This window comes from Manis pentadactyla, chromosome 1 (genome assembly GCF_030020395.1).
Source record: "Manis pentadactyla isolate mManPen7 chromosome 1, mManPen7.hap1, whole genome shotgun sequence".
Lineage (NCBI taxonomy): Eukaryota > Metazoa > Chordata > Mammalia > Pholidota > Manidae > Manis > Manis pentadactyla.
This window is the reverse complement of record NC_080019.1, coordinates 103,221,847-103,240,294: the sequence shown is the minus strand read 5'-3', so window position 1 is coordinate 103,240,294 and position 18,448 is coordinate 103,221,847. Positions and strand designations below refer to the sequence as shown.

At 40.1% G+C, this 18,448-nt stretch overlaps 1 protein-coding gene across 4 annotated transcripts in view; it reads left to right on the top strand.

The window, feature by feature from the left end:
• The window catches only part of PLD1 (phospholipase D1), a 220,028-nt gene that overhangs the window by 23,665 nt on the left and 177,915 nt on the right, over positions 1-18,448 (top strand). The window contains exon 1 of one of the 4 annotated variants that reach the window (XM_036930887.2): positions 18,033-18,436. The exons of the other annotated variants lie outside the window; for them this stretch is intronic. The gene's annotated coding sequence lies outside the window, so the exon portion shown is untranslated. Of the gene's footprint in view, positions 1-18,032; positions 18,437-18,448 lie in introns of those variants that run through there. 4 annotated transcript variants of the gene reach the window in all.

Sequence of the window (18,448 nt, the reverse complement as noted above, 5' to 3'; positions counted from 1 at the left end):
CTTTTATGGGACTTTCTGTGGGACCCTCCCACTCCTAGATATAAAACCATTTAGTCACTAATAAATCTTTCCCTTCAAATCACAGATGCCCTCGTCTCTCCTGTATGATTAGACCTCTCTGGCTCTGCTTACCTCTCCAGGGTCTGCAGACTCCTAGTGTACGTCAGTTTGCTCCACCTCCCCTCCACTAGTCTCCTGAAGCTGCCCTAGAAAGATCATCCATGATCCTGAATTTGCCTAACCCAGCTGTCTTGATGCAGTGTGCAGCTAGTCCTCTGCTTGGGCCTGCGGACTCACCCCCGAATCCTCCTGAAGTTGGTGCATGATGCCCTACTCTCTCCTAGCCCCCATTTTGGCTTTCCACACTGGCAGTGGCATTGCCCACACCTCCTTGTTTGGAGTGCAGTCATCTTTGGCCCTCCCACCTCCCTTCCCCTAACCCAGCTGGCTGTGGAATTCTTCCTCAAAGCCTCCTTCCCATTCTCTTGTAGCCCCTGGGCTCTTGGCTCTTGGAATACCGGAATACTGATGATGAGTCTCTGTCTGCAGCTTCACAGAGTGTTCTTTCTAAAGCATAGATATTATGTTATTTTACAACTTAAATCGTGCTGTGCTCCCCATCACCGAAGATTGGATCTAAAACTCCTTAGCAGGGTATTCACGACCTATCTGTCCATTCCAGCTGCTCTAACAATAAACCACAGATGGTATTTTATATACAACAGAAATGTATGGCTCCAAGTTCTGGAGGCTGGCAAGTCCAAGATCCAAGCACCAGCACGGTCACCTTCTGGTGAGAGCCCTTTTCCTGCCTCGTAGCTAGCACCTTCCCACCGTGTCCTCACAAGGCTAAAGACGGCTGGGGAGCTTTATAAGTCCTATTCTCACTCACCAGCGCTCCACCCTCATGACTTAAGCACCTCCCTAAGGTCCCACCTCCTAATACTATGGAGTCCTTAAGGGCTAGGATTTCAATATATTTACTTTGGGGGGACACAAACATTCAGACCACAGCAAGACCTTTCTCAGTGTGGCAGTCACGTGGTTTTCTGCCTCACTTCCAGTCTCCCCAGTATGCATACACGCATCCTCTGTCTCTCTGCAGGGTTTCACAGCAGGCTCTCCTGCTTTAGGACTCTTTGAATAGGATGCCCTTTCTCCCGTGTCCACTTACAGATAGAAGCATCCTATACCTTTCTGGAGTCCACCCTGACCCCCGTTTTCCCCTGAGTACTGAGCCTTTCCCAGCTCCTCTGTGTATGCAGAGAACACCCTTGTACAGCTCTGCTAGCACACCGGATGCTTTTGTCGTTGAGCCATGTGCCCTACCTCCTCCATGAGGGGGCTCGCTTTTTGAGAAGAGCATCTGTCTTATTTATCCTTGAATCCTCAGCGCCTGGCAGAGTGCATAGCAGATATAGGTATTAATAGATTTTGGAATGAAGGAATAAAATTCAAATAAGTAGTATCATTAACCAACCCTTGTAATGGCAGCAGAAAATTCAAGTGCAAACAGACCATTGGACTTGGCAACAGAAGTATATAAACAGAACTCTAGTCAGTGCTTTTTTGCGTGTGCTTAACCTGTCTTCAGCAGTGATGTCTTTTTATAAAGGTGGAGAAGCACCGATCAGCCAGTGCGTCAGAGCTCTTCTGCCTGGGCTGCATTATGACTTGTTGTTGTCCTGACAGCACTTTCCTGGGTCAGTGCTCAGGAGACCTGAGAACCTGTTGGAAAAATTCAAAGAATGTGTAATAAGTTTATTTTGTTTTATTTGTTGGTGTATTGTTTTTGTCTGTTGGCTTGGGTTCTTATTTCGGAAGCTGATGAGACACAGGCTGTTAGAAAAGCAGAAGTATCTGGTTTATTGACATACTAATTGAATGAAATCAGTTGTATGAGTGATCCAGGAGTCCTAAGCATTTAGGAACAGTCCATCCCTACCCCTCCCTGGTGTTTTTAGCTTGGCTTGTGAACCTGGCCTGCTTTTCTCAGCATTTGGAAAATCAGTAATCCTGTCTCTCTCTATCACCCATCTCCTCAGTTTACAGGTCCACATAACCTCCTCTCAGTCCATACAAAGAGAAGATGCAGGTGCACCCACAAACACAAAGGTTCATTATGTTTTTGAGGCTGACAATCATAATAGTATTAAAAAAAATATTTTTCTTCCTTTTTAAAAATCGAGTGAATGCTGGTATTTTCTGAATTTCATTATATTATCAGAGGAAATATTCCCTTCTCCCAAAAGAGAATCGAGGCACAATGTCTTGCTCCTTCACAGGATGCGTCTGTGTTCAATTTGCACCCCTCTCCGTACATGGCACACTGGGAACATTAAACACCGTGAGTATGAATGCCACACCATGAACAATACTAAGGGGGGAAAATGTCCTTAATTTTATTTCTTGGGCATGTTGACATCTAAATGAGTAATAACATATACAAATATACTTTAGATTCCTTTCCTGGTACATAAATTCACATTTTCTCTTAGGTTGATGTTATGGTTGTGAAGTTTTCCTTGGGTGTTCCGTTTTGTACAGGCAGCTCTTGCAGTATAAGAGAGACATCAGCCGCTGGGGGGCACCCAGGTATTTGTTTAATGAAAAACTTGAAGGAATTGCTAAGGAAAAGTAATTTAATCTTAAGAAAAAAGGGGGAAAATACTCAGTGCGTATAGATCATTTCAATGTAGCTAATCCAGAAGGTAGGTCTGTGTTTAACACAGATGACCATATCCTAAGGAAGGAAATTCACTAGACTGTCTAATGTACTACACAGAGTCAGTAAAACCCCAACAGGGTTCCTGTTAGTGGGTACTTCTGTGTAGGTATGCAGCCTTGGGGATCTCAGAGGGAAGCTAGTATGAAAAAACAGAATGAGCAGTGAATAGTAAGGAATTAATCTATAAGCTTCCCCAGTGCTAAGATGTTTCTTATTTTCTGTTGTGTGCTGGATGCCTAGCTGGAGACATGCACTCAATAAATATTTGCCTAATGAATGGCTGGATGGATGAATTGAATGAATGTACGAGGAACTAACGAAGAATGCATGGACGGAGGCTGGAAGGTTTAAAGGGATGATGACCTATTAATAAAGGAAGTTAATCAGCAAGAGACATAACTACAGGGCATTGCATGTATTGTAAGATATATTTGCTTGGCTAGAAGACTTGCATGAGATACAAGAATTGGTAGGAAAATTCCCATGTTATCAATTCCACTTGAAATTTTGTCAGGTTGAAATATTGTGTTACATATATATAACACATAAAATAGACTTGTTCATTTACATTTGTAGTAGGTAATCAAACAGCACAGAAGCTCAAACAATATAGACAACCAAATTATAATTTTTATGGTACCACCAGTGGAAATTTATGATTATAATGTTGCTTTGAGACATAAGAGATTCTGAAATGCCTTTTGAATTCTCAATATTCAATTATGTTAAATATTTTTATAGTCCTTAATTTTTTCTATTGAAATATCATTGATACACAATCTTATGTCGATTTCAAATGTATAACACAGTGGTTCAGCAGTTACCCATAATAATTTAAATCCTCACCCCATCTACTGCGGTTACTATCTATCAACATAGAAAGATGTTACAGAATCATTAACTATTCTCCCTGTTTTACTTCTGTCTCTGTGACCAGCTTACACTGTGACTGCAAATTATTGTTCCCCTTTATCTCCCTCCCCCACCCCAGGCCCCTCCCTTGGAACCACTAGTCAGTGTCTGTGAGTCTAATGCTGTTTCATTCCTTCTGTTTTGCTTTGTTTTTATATCCTACAAATTATATGGTATTTGTCTTTCTCCACCTGGCTTATTTCACTGAGCATAATACCCTCTAGTTCCATCCACGTTGTTGCAAATGGCAGGATTTCTTTTCTAAACTGCCGAGTAATACTCCATTGTGTATATGTACCATATCTTCTTTGTCCATTCATCTATTGATGGGCACTTAGGTTGCTTCCCTATCTTGTCTATTGTAAGTAGTGTGGTGATAAACATAGGGGGCGCTTATATCTTTTTGAATCAGGGATTTTGTTTTCCTCAGGTAAATTCCTACGAGTGGAATTACTGGATCATATGGTATTTCCATTTTTAGTTTTTTGAGGAACCTCCACTGCTTTCCGCAGTGGCTGCACCAATTTACAGTCCCACCAACAGTGTAGGGGGGTTCCCATTTCTCTGCATCCTTAGCAGCATTTGTTATTTCTTGTCTTCTGGATAGTGGCCATCCTAACTGGTGTGAGGTGGTATCTCATTGTGGTTTTAATTTGCATTTTCCTGATGATCAGAGATGTGGAACATCTTTTCATGTGCGTTACAGTCCTTAATTTTTTTATCCTATTCTAATTCCTTGAGACTTAGAGACCATAGTAACAATTTAGGTAACTCACTTGCTTTATTAAACCCCAGCTCTGGGCAGACGGGACCCAGGGGTGGAGTGTCTGGGCAGACAGGAATCTGGGAGGCAGTATCCTCTGACCAGCCATTTCTGAATGAGCTCAGGGTTGGCTGCTCTTTAATTCTAGCTTCATGAATCTTTTCTTTAGCTGTGTAGCTGTGTAGCATCCACTTTCATTAATTCACCCAGGGGTGAATGAACCCTATGAATTTTCTAGAAATCAGACTCACTGGGACTGCTGAAGACCAGGATACTATTTTATTTATTCTGAAAAATTATTATTTCCAAGTGATCTGGATCATTTATTAGTGGGTAAAATATTCTTCTAGGAAAATCTGCCACGAAACCATATTAAGCTCACAAGGCTCCTTGGAGCATAGAAGCAGAATAAAAGGACCTAATGGTCTTAATCCTAAAGCACAATTTCTGCCTTGGAAGTTCAATCCCAGAAGCATCTGTTCAGTGTCTGTTGCGCGTAAAGGAAAGGGAGCAGCAGCTGTTGAACCCTTTCTACGCAAAAAGCATCGTACTTTGTCTTCTTACACACTTAGCTTTATGACCTTGTGGTATTTAGTCTCTCTGAGTGGGTAAATCACTGTGAAGAGTATAGGGCTTAAAAGCCGCCTCTGCCCTTAAGGACATTCTTAGACCTGTGCTGCCAACTTCAGTATGGACTTGTGTGGCTATCAAGCACTGGAAATGTGACCAGTCCAAACTGAAATGTGCTCTAAGTGTAAAATGCATACTGAATTTCTACCGAGTACAAAAGAAATGTAAAATACCTCATTGATAATTTTTATATGGACCACATGTTGAAATTACATAGTATTTTGGGTAAATTAGGTTAAGTAGAATGTCATTAAATTTATTTTTGTTTCTTTTTACTTTTTAATGTGGCTACTAGAAAATTTGAAATTTCATACGTGCCATATTTATGACTCACATTATATTTCTTTTGGGCAACACTGTTATACAGGTGAGGCATATACATAAATTGCTAGAACCTCATAATAGGCATTTAAATTGAAGGACAATTTAGCAATAACCCATGATGATAAAGTCTGGATTTCTACGTGAGTTCCCTTATAGTAGACACAGAATGCTCAGTTTAAAAAGGCACACCGACCATTGTGTTTAACTTTCGCTTATGAGTCCCTTTAAAATGTATATTTATACTGTCACCAGCTGTTGACCAATTAGCTATTACGCCAGGCACTGTGTGAGGCAGCATTCTGAGTTCAAATCAATGGTAAATCACGGAGAGTTCCCGAGTAAAATAATAGGTGAGTCTCTCTAAGAGGGAGATTCTACAGGTACCCAGTAGCTGTGACACTAGACAACCTGACAGACATCTTAAGAGGCACAGGAGCAGAGTTTTGACAGTCCCAGAGGAGTGTGGTCACTTGGCTGGGAGTCTGAGCTGGAGCCTGAAGGGTAGTAAGATGTGCATGGGCAGAGATTGGGCAGGTGGAAGGGACGGCCCAGGTGGAGGAAGCAGCAAGAGCAGAAGGTCAGAGGGGAGGTGGGAGGGTCTTGGAGGAGGAGTGGGGGAGTTCACCTGCCTGGAGCTTTACGTGTGTGCAGGAAAGTGGTAAAGTCTGAATTTTAATAGTAGAAGACCAGGTGAACTTTTTTTCCTGTATATTAAATGCCAGTGAGAGTGTTGTGCCTTAAAACCAGGTCTTACATACCCAATTAGCAGTCCTTCTAAAATTGTGAACTGAAAAATTTTAGCACTGAAAAAAAGAGTGCTAGCATCTTTTTTTTTTTGAGAGTGAGTTGACTTAATGCTTAAATGTTTTAAAATTAATTCTCTTGAAATAACTACTTTGAGTCTAGTTTCTTTAGATCCTCCTAATGTGGTGTTTCTTTTGCTCCAAGTAGCAACATGTTCTCTTTAAGAGTGGGAAATGTTCCCTGTATGGCCCCGGAAGATGACTGGTTAGTCAGAGACGGGTAAGATTCCTCAAGGGAGGAACAACCTAAGACAGGCACAGTCGCAGGGGGGCCATCAGGTGAGAAATTGGGGATCAACAGAGGTGAGGCTTAAAACCTCACCCCCCTGTTTTGAGAGAAATCTTCTGCATCCGTGGATGTTTTGTTGCCCTTGTCTAGCTTGGATTAATACTTAGTCTATAGGCACACACCTGATCATCTACATTTGCCCTCTTACAGCACTAAATTATGTGTTCTACCTTTATCTTGCATCTACCTACCACTTCAGCATTTTATTATTAATAATAATAATAATAATAATGGAGAAATGTGGGATTCACATATAAATCAAGTATAAAAATCAAACGAATAATCATATTTGACCTGATAGTTTATAGTTCATGATGCATGATCAAAACCGAAAGTTTCTGTGGTATGACTGCCCTTGTACTGTTCACCATGTAAGAATTTGTTCACCATGTAACAGGTTCATTATGCTTCAGAAGACGGGAGACTGTTGAGAATTAGGCTTGGGGTTGATTAATGACTGTGCATTGAGTCCCCTATACAGAATTTTATTGTTGTTAACAACCATTTGATCAATAAATATGAGAGATGCCCTCTCAAAAAAAAAAAAAAAGAAAGAAAGAGTGGGAAATGTAAGGCAGAAGGGGATGTGCCCAGAGATAAGAGAATAAATTTTTCTTTCATAGCCAATTTGTTGAGATGAAAAACCATACCAACTCTTTGTCTTATATCTCCCATTCCATACAAATGAATAATACTTCTATAAAAATTATTTTGAAGAACATGAGGGCAAGTAGTGCACTTGAGTCTTGGAGAGACCAAATTGGTATATAAATTGTCCAAAATATAGAAAATTAGAGAGGCCAGAAGTGTTGAAAGTGCTGGAGTGTTACAGTTAGGAGGGTGGACCTGGGAGTCAGACATGTGGGTTCAAATCCCAGTTCCACCATCTACCACCTTTTCTCTCATTTTAATATCCCCGATTGACGATTTCACTCCATTCCTTTGACTGCTACCTTCTATGCCCTGTGCATTCCAACTTCCCTGGTGCTCACCTTGCATGCCATGGTCCGTTGTGTCACCTCTCTCCTCCCTCTCTCTTGCTCAGCTGCAAAACGCACCCCTGCTTAACCCAACCCAGAGTTAAATAGGCATAACTCTGCACTTTCCTCCAAAAGCTGAGCTTACCTGGACAACACACACACACACACACACACACACACACAGAGCTCTGATGACATTAAACCAATCACCCCATCCCCTCCACTGACACTCAGCCCTGTCTGACAACCTTGCCACATTCCCTACTTACTCAATTCATTCTCTCACCTGCCCCAGTGACTGTTTCACAGTTTCACCTCCTTGCGCTAACCTCCAATGTCCTCTCCAGTCTTTCTCAGCTAATTGCAGCTTATTTCACTGGGAAACTAGGAGTCAGAAGAGAAGCATCTCATCTCCCAACTGTCAAACCCCCCAGAATTCATTCATAATTCTGTCCCTCAATCCCTCCCTTTGCCCTTGACTGACGTCCATCTCACCCCAGTGCCCCACATGCTCTGCTCTTGCCTGTCCAGAACTGGCTTCTGCAGTAGCATCCCACTAACTTCTTCAAAGCTCTGCTCTCTACTGGAACATTCTGGTTATTCAAACAGTCTATAATCTCTCCCTTTTTAAAAAATAACCCCCTTCATCCTTTGTCTCCCACCAGCTGTGCCCCACCTCTCTGTTCCTCTTGAAACAAAACTGAATAAGTTGTCTGTTCTCACTGTGTCCAATTCCTTACCTCATACCCTCCCCTGCCATGCCCAACATTTTATTATGAGCATTTTCATAAATATAGAAAAGTTGAAAGAATTTTAAAGGCGGAACACCCATATAACCACCACATAGACGCTATGATTAATGTTTTGTTTTATTTGCTTTAGCACATACCTTGCCATCTACTCATCATCCTATCCTTTCATCAGCCCATCTCCCATCCTGGGTACATTTTAAACTAAGTTGCAGGCATCAGTACACCTCCCCTAAACATTTCAGTGTGCATATTATCAATAGAGTTCAATATTTCTTTTCCCTTTTGAGGTGAAATTTATATATACACTTAAATGCACAAATCTTAAGTGAATCATTCAAAGTTTTGATAAACGCATACACCGCCTCTGCCATCTAAACCCTTACCCAAGGTATGGGCTGCGACCACTGCCACAGAGGTTCCCTCATGCCCTTCCCCAAGCGATCCTCCTGCCATCCTCCCATCTCCTCCCAGAGACAGCCACTGTTTTGGTTTTTCCCCACCATATATTGTTTTTGCCTATTCTAGAATATTATCGCAATTGAGTTATACTGTATGTGTTCTTTTGTGTAAGTTCTGTCCCTCAGCATAATGTTTTAGAGATTCACCCATATCCTGTGTATTAGTAATTCATGCCTTTCTCTTTCTAAGTATTATTCCATTGTTTGACTCTACACCAGTTTGTTTAATCACTTTCATATTGATGGATATTTGAACTGTTTCCTGTTTGGGGGCTATCATGAATAAACTTGCCAAGAACCAACATCAAAGTCTTTTTGTGGGCGTGTATTTTCTTTTTTCTTATGAATGAAATTATTGAGTCATGGGGTAGATATATATTTAATTTCATAAGAAACTACTAGATTTTTTTTTTCTAAAATGGTTGTATTGTTTTAAACTCTGACCAACAGTAGATGGGAGTTCTGGTTGCTCTACATTCTTGCCAGGATTTGGTTTTGTCCGTCTTTTCAATGTTTATCCATTCTGGTGGGCATGTAGTAATATCTTACCATGCTATTTATTTAAATTTCTCTGACAAATATTAACATTAAGTACCTTGTCATATGCTTATTGATCATTAGTTTATCTTTCTTTGCTAAGTGTCTCATGAAATCTTTTGTCCTCTTTTTACTGAATTGTAGGCATTCATGATATATCCTAGATTTCAGTCCTTTGTCAGATGTATGATTTGCATATATTTTCTCCCAAACTCTGATTTACCTATTCATTTCCTTACTGGTGTCTTTTTGATGAGCAGAAATTTTTAACTTCAAGTAAGTCTAATTTTTTTCCTTTTATTTTTGTCATTCACTGTGTCATATCTAAAAGCTTTACAGTTTTAGCTTTTACATTTAGGTCTTTGATCCATCTCAAATTAATTTTTGTGTATGGTGTGAGGTTGGGGTCAAGATTTATATATTTTTGCTATACAGATATTTGGTTGTTTTAACATCATTTGTTATAAAGCCTTTCTTTCTCTATTGGATTTCTCTGTCAACTTGTGAAAATACAAATGATCATACAAGTGTGGGTCTGTTTCTAAGTTCTCTATTCTGTCTAATTGATCTATTTGTTGATCCCATGCCAGTATCAGACTGTCTTAATTACTGTAGACTTACTAGTCAAAGTCTTAAAGTCAGGATTTGTAAGTCTTCCATCTTTGGTCTTATTTTTTATGATTACTCTGGCTATTCTAGGTCATTTGCCTTTCTATACACAATTTCTACAAAAGAACCCTGTGAGATGACTGGGATTGGGATTGTTGAATCTATAGATCATTTTGTGGAGAACCAACAGCTTAACAATATTTAGTCTTTTAAACCATAAACATGGTATATTCACTAATTTGGGTCTTTAATGTTTCTCAACAATGTCTTATAGTCACATTCTCATTTGAACCCATTCCATTTAGTTTTTGTGCCCCAAATCCCTCTGACACCACTCTTGTCTAGGTCACCAATGACCTCTGCATTCTGTATCCAATAACCAATTCAGTCTCCCTCTTTCTTCATCTCAGCTGCCTTTGACATGATTAAGCACTCTCTCCTTAACACATTTTGTTTACTTAGCTTCCATCCGACCACATTCTCCTGCCTTCCCTGCTATCTCACTGACAGCTCTTTTTTGGAATACTTTGGATTCTTCTCTTCTTTCTGACATCAGTTATTAGAGGGCTCTGAGCCTCAGTCTTCAGACTTCTGTCCTGTATCTATGCTTTGTCAGTCTCATAGTGTAAATATGTCATTTCAAGCTGGCTACAATGTTTAAAGCCATCGTACTCCTGGTTTTCTCACTCCTAAATCCCTGACTTAAGTATCCCACTTTCTGCTAATCCTGATTTGGGTGTCTAAGAGGTATCTCAAACTTAACCATCCAAAAAGGAACTCTTGATTTGCCCTGAAAATGTACTTCTCTTCTTTACTGCCTACCACCAGCCATGTTCCAGTATAGTCATTGGCCTTTTCTCCCTGTTGCTCATGTGCCTTCCTTGATGCCTTTTTCTTTTACACCCCACAGCACAACCCATATTTGAAAATCCTCTTGGCTCTCTCTTCACAATAGATCTTAGATCTGTCTGCTTCTTGGCCTTCACTGTAGTCCAGGCTACCATCATTTCTCCCCTCGTTTACTAAAGTATTCTCCTAAGTAATGTGCTTTTTCTCAGTCTATTCTTAATCTACACAACTAGAGTAATCTTTTTAAATGACACAGCATTTCACTCCCCTGATTAAAATCTTCTAGGGCCTTTCCATTATATATAAGGAAAAATACTGTGCAGTGGTTTACAAAACCTTATATGATCAGACCTCCCTGTTTACTTTCTGATTTTTTTCTCTTCACAACACTGACTACACTGGCCTTCTTGTTCTTGAACACTTGTAGCTTGTTTTGACCTCAGGGCCTTTGCAGTTTCTGTTTCTTCTGCCTGGACCCTTCTTCCCAGATAATTACATGGCATGTTACCTTGTACCATTCCAGTCTCCACTATGTGTCATCTCCCCAGAGAGGCCTTTTCTGACCACCCTATCTACAGAGTGTGCCCCTCACCCCATTGTTCTCCATCCCTTATTCTTCTTTGGTGTTCTTCTTAGCACTTAGCAGGATCTGGCTCAATATTTGTTTTATTTGTTGATAGTCTGTCTCCCCCAACAGACAGCGACTTTCGTTTTGAATCATTAATGCTGTCAACAATGTCTGTCATATAGTAGGTGTTCGATAAATATATATTGGATGAATACAGTGGGCAAGTAAACCTTAGTGGCTCCATATACTTCATCTGAGAAATGGGGAAAATAATGGTATCTACCTCATAGGGCAAATGTGAATATCAAATAAGACACTGGGTATAATAAGATATTGTGATAGTATTGGCTATTGTTATTATAATTACTATTAATATAAATGATTTAAATCTCTTATGATCAATCAGCAAATAGATATGAATGCTATGTAAAGTGGAATTTGCCATTTATATGCTTTTTACAATGGTAAATTTCAGAGGTATAACTGTGATCCACAGTTCTTGATAACTTGGAGGAAATAGATCTAAGTACATAAGTTAAATACCTTAGAATATTTAAATAATCAATACGCAATAATAGAAACGTCATTAGGCATAATTCTTTATCTAATGCATTTGCTGTTGCTGATTATTCTAGGTGTGAGAAACTAAGTGTTTTTTTTCAAACCAAGTTGTCTGAGAAGACTTTGTGGAGGATGTGGGTCTGGGCTGCTCCTTGAAATGCTGGGGAGGATTTTAATTCTTTAGTGGCCTTGAGGGGGAAGGGCGTCTTAGGAGGGGCAGTGGCACAAATCCAGAGGGGAAGGAGAGCTGGGGTGGGGGACTGAAAAATGGAATAAACCACTTTGGGTGGAAGGAGAGGTCTTGTGAGGAAGCAGTTTCAGAGCAATGCAAAGAAAACAGAGTAGGAAGGAAAGCAAGTGACTTCAGGCAACAGGAACCACGGAGGCCACAGGAGGTCCTTCCTTGCTTAGATTGGGCACCAAGGAAGGAGGTGCATCTGGGTGGATAGGAAAGCAGGTGACCTATCACCGGTCAGGCTCAGTCCCCTCCTGCACCTGCAGTGCAGGCAGCCAGGGCGTTACCCTCCCTGAGCATACATGGGACAGTAGATGGGTGTGCAGAATGCATACGTCCATTTGTCTGTGTGTCTGTGTTTCTATGGAGGGGCAGCAGCAGAATGTTCTGTTCCTGAAGTTCAGAAACCAATATTGAGCTTTTTATTTTTTATCCACTAGAATTCTCACTCTGGTTTTTAGATGGCTGTGACTAGAAGGCAAGTGATGGTTTTCACCATGGCTCCTTATTAAAAAGAAAGAAAAGAATAGAGAAACTTAGAAGTTAAAGGCCAATCAATAAACATAATTTATGCTTTAACATACATATTAAGAAATATGCAGCTTGTTTTTAGAAAAGCATATGTCTGTCATATAAAGCCATAGTCACATTATCATATAACAAGAAAACATGCATTATATGAGATCATATGCATTATCTGTGAATTGAACAAGTTATAATAAAAAAACATAGATTATCTAGCCAACCATGAGATAAAATTTGCTTTAATCATATGACTTTAATGATAGTTTTAATGATATGATTTTGTGTAGATTTGCAATACCATAAAGGGTTTGTGCACCTTAAGTTTTTTATTACCAAGTTACAGAAGCTGTTACCTTTTGGAGGGTTAAAATAGATTTCAGAGATATTTGCAGCAATTAAGAAAATGACTCTGAAAAGTAAGAGAAGCAAAGTAAAATAAAACATGGAGTTGAGCCATGACAGATGTCACAGAATAGAGAATGGATGTGGACAACAAGCAACGCTGTTGTTAATGCAGCCCTGGCAACACACGTCACAGATGAAATAATGAGTGCCAGTTAGTGGGCACAGCAACGAGAGAACAGAGAGTGCATTGTTGCAGCTGGTCTATCTAATTTCAAACTAATTGCTTAAGTACAGGCTTCTGTTCTGGTTCTAGCCAAAGGAAAATTAAACAGTTGAAATATTGTAAATCTTGTAATTCACCCTGCATCACCAATCAGAACTAAAGAAAAGAGCCTTGAGCAAAAAATCCACAGAAATTGTTAGCATTGCTTGCAAATGGAAGCCTGAATTTGCACTCACTGCCCTCGCTGTGCTCACTCGTCCTTTCTCTCCTCATCAGGTTCCAGCTAAGGTGACGTAAGGAATCGGCTCTGCACCGCAGAGTCTGTGCGCAGGACTGTGGCTCCACAGTGCAGGGTGCCCAGGCTTCATTCCATCCCGGGTCTGGCCCAGGGAGCAGTGTGTCTTCCCGGCTGCCGCTTCTCTGAGGTTTCCGGCATGGTGAGGTCACCTGCCTCTTCCTACTCTTTGCTATGAACTGATATATAGGAAAGTACTTTGCTGACACATATGAAGGGATTGCTGTGTTTATTGTTACAGGGTTTGGAGTTGGGGGGAGGAAAGAACACAAGTCAGAAGTCCTGGGTCCTCATACGAGGTCCCCCTTTTTCTAATAATGCCTTTTTAAAGTGTCTTCCTGTGGTTTTTCTCTTTCCTTCCCTACTTCAAATACTGTTTACTTTTGTGTGTGTGCCCAGGGACCTCTTTGGCATTCTAGTGAAGGTAATGAAACTCTTTTCAGAATAATGTTCAATGCTTAAAATTAAATGCATAAAGTTAGAATGCATAGGGAGGGGTACAAAGTAAACCAATTATACTGATATGCAATTATCAGTACCACAATTATGTAATATTGTGTTATATGTATCTATATATACCTCGTTTGATAATGCATTGTTACAGACCAAGAGCTGCCACTTCATATCCCATTACAGTTATTGCAAATATCTCAAAGTATCATTTCCATTTACTTTGAGATATTTGCAATAACTGTAATGTGATATGAAAACACATTTGATGTCTACTTGTGACAAGTCATAGGTATGGCTAATTCTACTGTGGATTGTTGCCTACTTCTGTAATTGAAGGAAATACTAAATTTCAGTTATAAGTTGGTAAGAATTAAAACTAAATTTTTCCCCACCCATGTCCTGAATTCTGTCTGAAGTTCTCAGAAACCCCTTGCCTTAAAACTCAACCCTTTTGGGCACAATAATTTGCAACCACAATATATGGTCATCACAGGGATGGTAGTACAGCATGGAGAATATAGTCAGTGATTCTGTAACATCTTACTATGTTGATAGATGTAACCACACAAGAGGGAGTGAGGATTTAATAATATAGATAACTGCTGAACCACTGCACTGTACATTTGAAATCGACATAATATTGTGTATCAATGATACTTCAATGAGAAAAAAGTAAAATAAATTATGGACTGTAAAAACATTTAACATCATTGAATATTGAGAATTCAAAGGTATTTCAGAATCTCTTATGCCTCAAAGCAACATTATAATCATAAATTTCCACTGGTGGTACCATAAACATTATAATTTGGTTGTCTGTATTGTTTGAGTTTCTGTGTTGTTGTATATTTGAAACCAACATAGGATTGTATATCAGTGATACTTTAATTAAAAAAACAAAACAAAACACTTCACCCTTTCCTCTATGCTGTGTGCTCTCCAGGGGCAAACTCGCTGTGCCCTGCTGCTGCCCTCCAGCTGCATTCACAGCAGTGATTCCTAGATGTGTACCTTCCTTCCAGGCAGGGGATGGGGTGTCAACCCATATGTCCTACAGCCTGCTGCACCTCCACCCACAGGGCCTCACACTCAGCCTCCAAGGCCAACTGCTGGGCTTGGCCATCCCAGTCCCCACCTCCTGCCCACCTGCTCTTCCTTCTGTGTTCCCAGCTCTTTGCACGGTACTGACAACCTCCACAGGGCTCAGTAATGCCACCAGCATTACTGCCCCAGCCTCCTTAATAAAGTTCGTGAAAGGGTAAATGTGTCCATCTTGAAGCCCTGGTCTGCCCTTCCCTTTACTCAGAATATGTTCTATGATTCTACTCTCTTTACAAAGCCTAGTTCCTCCTTATTATCTTTCCAATATGCACATCCAGTCATTTTCTGATTTAAAGTCTCTAGCTGACACCTCTTCATCTCCATGATATGACATCACAGGACTCCTGCCTCCCTGGCAACATTTGCTTCTGATGGTTCTCTGACCTCAACCAGCTCCCCTGGTTTCCCCAGTGGCCTGCTTCTAATTCCGCCTCTGCCTTGGCAGGCTGAATGTGTGCCCTCTGCCTGGGGCTCCCTAACCTACCAGGTGGCCTCAGGTCTCAGTACTGTGGCTGCTTCACTGAAAAGCCTTTCCTAGCCTGCCCCGTCATGAGGACCAACCACAGAACAGTTCCTATCCAACCATCTCCCCCTCCCTTGCTGTGACCAGAGTCCAGCAGGGTTTCCCAAGTAGTGTGCACTTGGGAGGACAGAATTATTAAAGTACATAGTTAGGAGCACTGATGTCAGAGCTGAACTGCTTGGGTCCTAATCCCAGATCTACCACCAGCTCTTGAATCTTGGCTAAGTACTTACCCTCTAGGCACCCCAGTTTTCTCATCTTTAAAACTGGTATAATAATAGAGCAGTGAGATTTTAATGGGTTAATACTTGTAAAGCACTTTAGAATCATGCCTAGCTTGTAGTAAGATCTTAAATATTACCTATTACTATTATTTTAGTGATTTGGACTCATTTAAAAGTCATATTCTATTGTAGTTTTATTTTTGCTGCAGTTTTATTAAAGACTAGAGTGTTGTTGGAACCAGTATTTCACTGTTCTTCATCTCCACTGAGATTGGTATCAGATGGCAATTTTAGCAGAAATAACTGATATGAGATAAAAAGAAATACTTTTTGACAGAAAGGTGGGAAAAATCCTGGGGGTTCAGCATTTCAGTAATAGAATGCTGGAGACACTGTCCCAGCAGCAGTTAGCTAGTGAGTTGGGAATTATCTGTATTTCTTCCCTTTCAGAGATTATGCTGACCTCACAGGAATTTTTCTTGCAGTTCTTTGGGTAAAGGAGAGATCAATTTATTTATCAGAGGACTTCTCTGAGAATGCAAATCATCACATATGTTTGCAAACCTGATCCACATAAAAGAGATAGTTTTGAATATGATTACTTTTTTGCATGTGTATTTTCATATCCTCTAGAAATACTATGCTCTTGTGGGAAAAAAAACTGTTTATAATGTTTACCACCCATCGTATGTGACATTAATGTGCTTTTATACGTGATCCTTTTCTTCTTTCTGTTTTTCTTCCAACATCAAAGGATTATTTCCCGGGAGGTTTAGCTGTTCTGGGCTTTTCTTGGTTTTGCCACCAGGTGGGGTTCTGGCTCCTTGTAAGGCAGAAGCCACAGCTAGGCCGAGGCTAATGTTCTCACTGAGGTGATCCGATCAGTCTTGTCCCCCTCGTTCTGAAGTGACCCTATGAGAAACTGTTGAATCCTGACCTGGTTGTGGATGGGAGGCAAGTGGGGTGAGTGTTAGATCTAAGGGAGTCTTTTAAGTTTTTCATGCCTGATCTTGTTGAGCTAACACACTAATGAAATGGCTTATGTTTCATAGGTTTTGAGTAATTTGAATTTTACCAGAAATGTGTGTAAATCTATTGGCAATAAATGACTCACATTTTCCTTGGAATATTTCACCCAGTCTTTGGCTTTGAAGAAACAATAAAGTTAGGTAACCTTGACCATTATGTTAAATGGGTTTTATTTAAATAAAATAGAAATCATGGAAACAAGCCATTAGTTTAAACTGTTTTTGGAGTTGAAAACCAGGGGAAATTGTGTATATGGTATTCCTACCCCACACTTATTTGCAGGAAATATGTTCTGAGACCCCCAGTGGATACCTAAAACTGTGGATAGTACCAAACCCTAAAATCACCGATTTTTTTCCTATGCATATAAACTTATGATAAAGTTTAATATATGACTTAGGCACAGTAAGAGATGAACAACAATAACTAATAATAAAATAGAACATTTATAACAATATGTTATAGTAAAAGTTATGTGAAGTGGTCTCTCTCTCTCTTAAAATACCTTACTGTGCTGTACTCACAACTTCTAGTGATGATGTGAGATGATTACATGATGAGATTAAATGAGGTGAGTGACCAAGTCATTGTGATGTGGCACTACTGACCTTGTGAGGATAGGCCAGAAGGATCGCCTGCCTCTGGCCTGTGGTTGACCATGGATACGTGGACCACAGAGAGTGGAACCGCGGAAAGGGGGACCGCTGTATTGTGAACCCATTATGTTATAGAGCAGACCATTGGTTCTTTTTCTTAAGCAATATGCTGAAACATTATTGACTGTTTTAAGATATGAATGCTTTAAGGAAGTTATCAATTACACTTTTCTAGAATGAAAAAATAATTTAAATTTCCTTCTTTGAAACCATAGTGAGTCATATTAAGTTCCATTTTAAACTACAAAAATACTAAAGAACTACCAGAAAACTCTTTCTTATAAATATAACCTAGATGTAGATGGTGAAATTGAATAATGAGTGATTTTCAGATTTACAGATACCAAGTCAGAATTAGAAATTAAAAGGTTCTTTGATAAATTTTCCTCTTGGACTTAAATTAATTTTTAGATTTTAATGATTAATGATTTAGGCTTATTGAATGCTGTCCAAAAGAAATCTGAAAATATTGATAGTAGATGTCTTTGATTCTTAGAAGCAATGTAACTTTATATGTCCCTCCTATGCAGTGTGAAATTACAGTGCTGTATATTCCACCATCACCACCCAACTTGGACAATATAAAACTCATTTCATGGTTCTAGAGGAGGACAGACTGAATTCCTCTTGTTTAAAATGAATGAGTCACTTTAATACAGAGTCTGAAGGGAGAGAAGGGGGTGAGAGTTCCCTTTGTGTAAGTTTGCATGTTACAGTTTTCTTGGGTAGTGAGTACAAAGATGAAGCTTGAAGCCTTAGCTCAATCTGTATGTGGGTTTTACTTCTCACAGCAGCCCAGTGTCTATTTAACATACGGGGAGTGGTTTCAAGTTCATCACTAAACTCATAGGCTAACGTGCTCTGTGGGCTTGGCCGTGACTTAAGTTGCCTTTAGGGAGGCGGCCAAAAAGGGGCTTGGGAGCCGCCTTCTCTCCCTGTGTCTGTGGGTTCTCGGGGTAGTCAGCTTCCTCCCCCTGGACTATCAGCTGCTTTGGAGATTAGTTTCACAGTAAGGATTCTTTCTTTGAAGCATTATGAAGCGACTACTTCCACAGGGGCAACAGGTTAGTAAATAA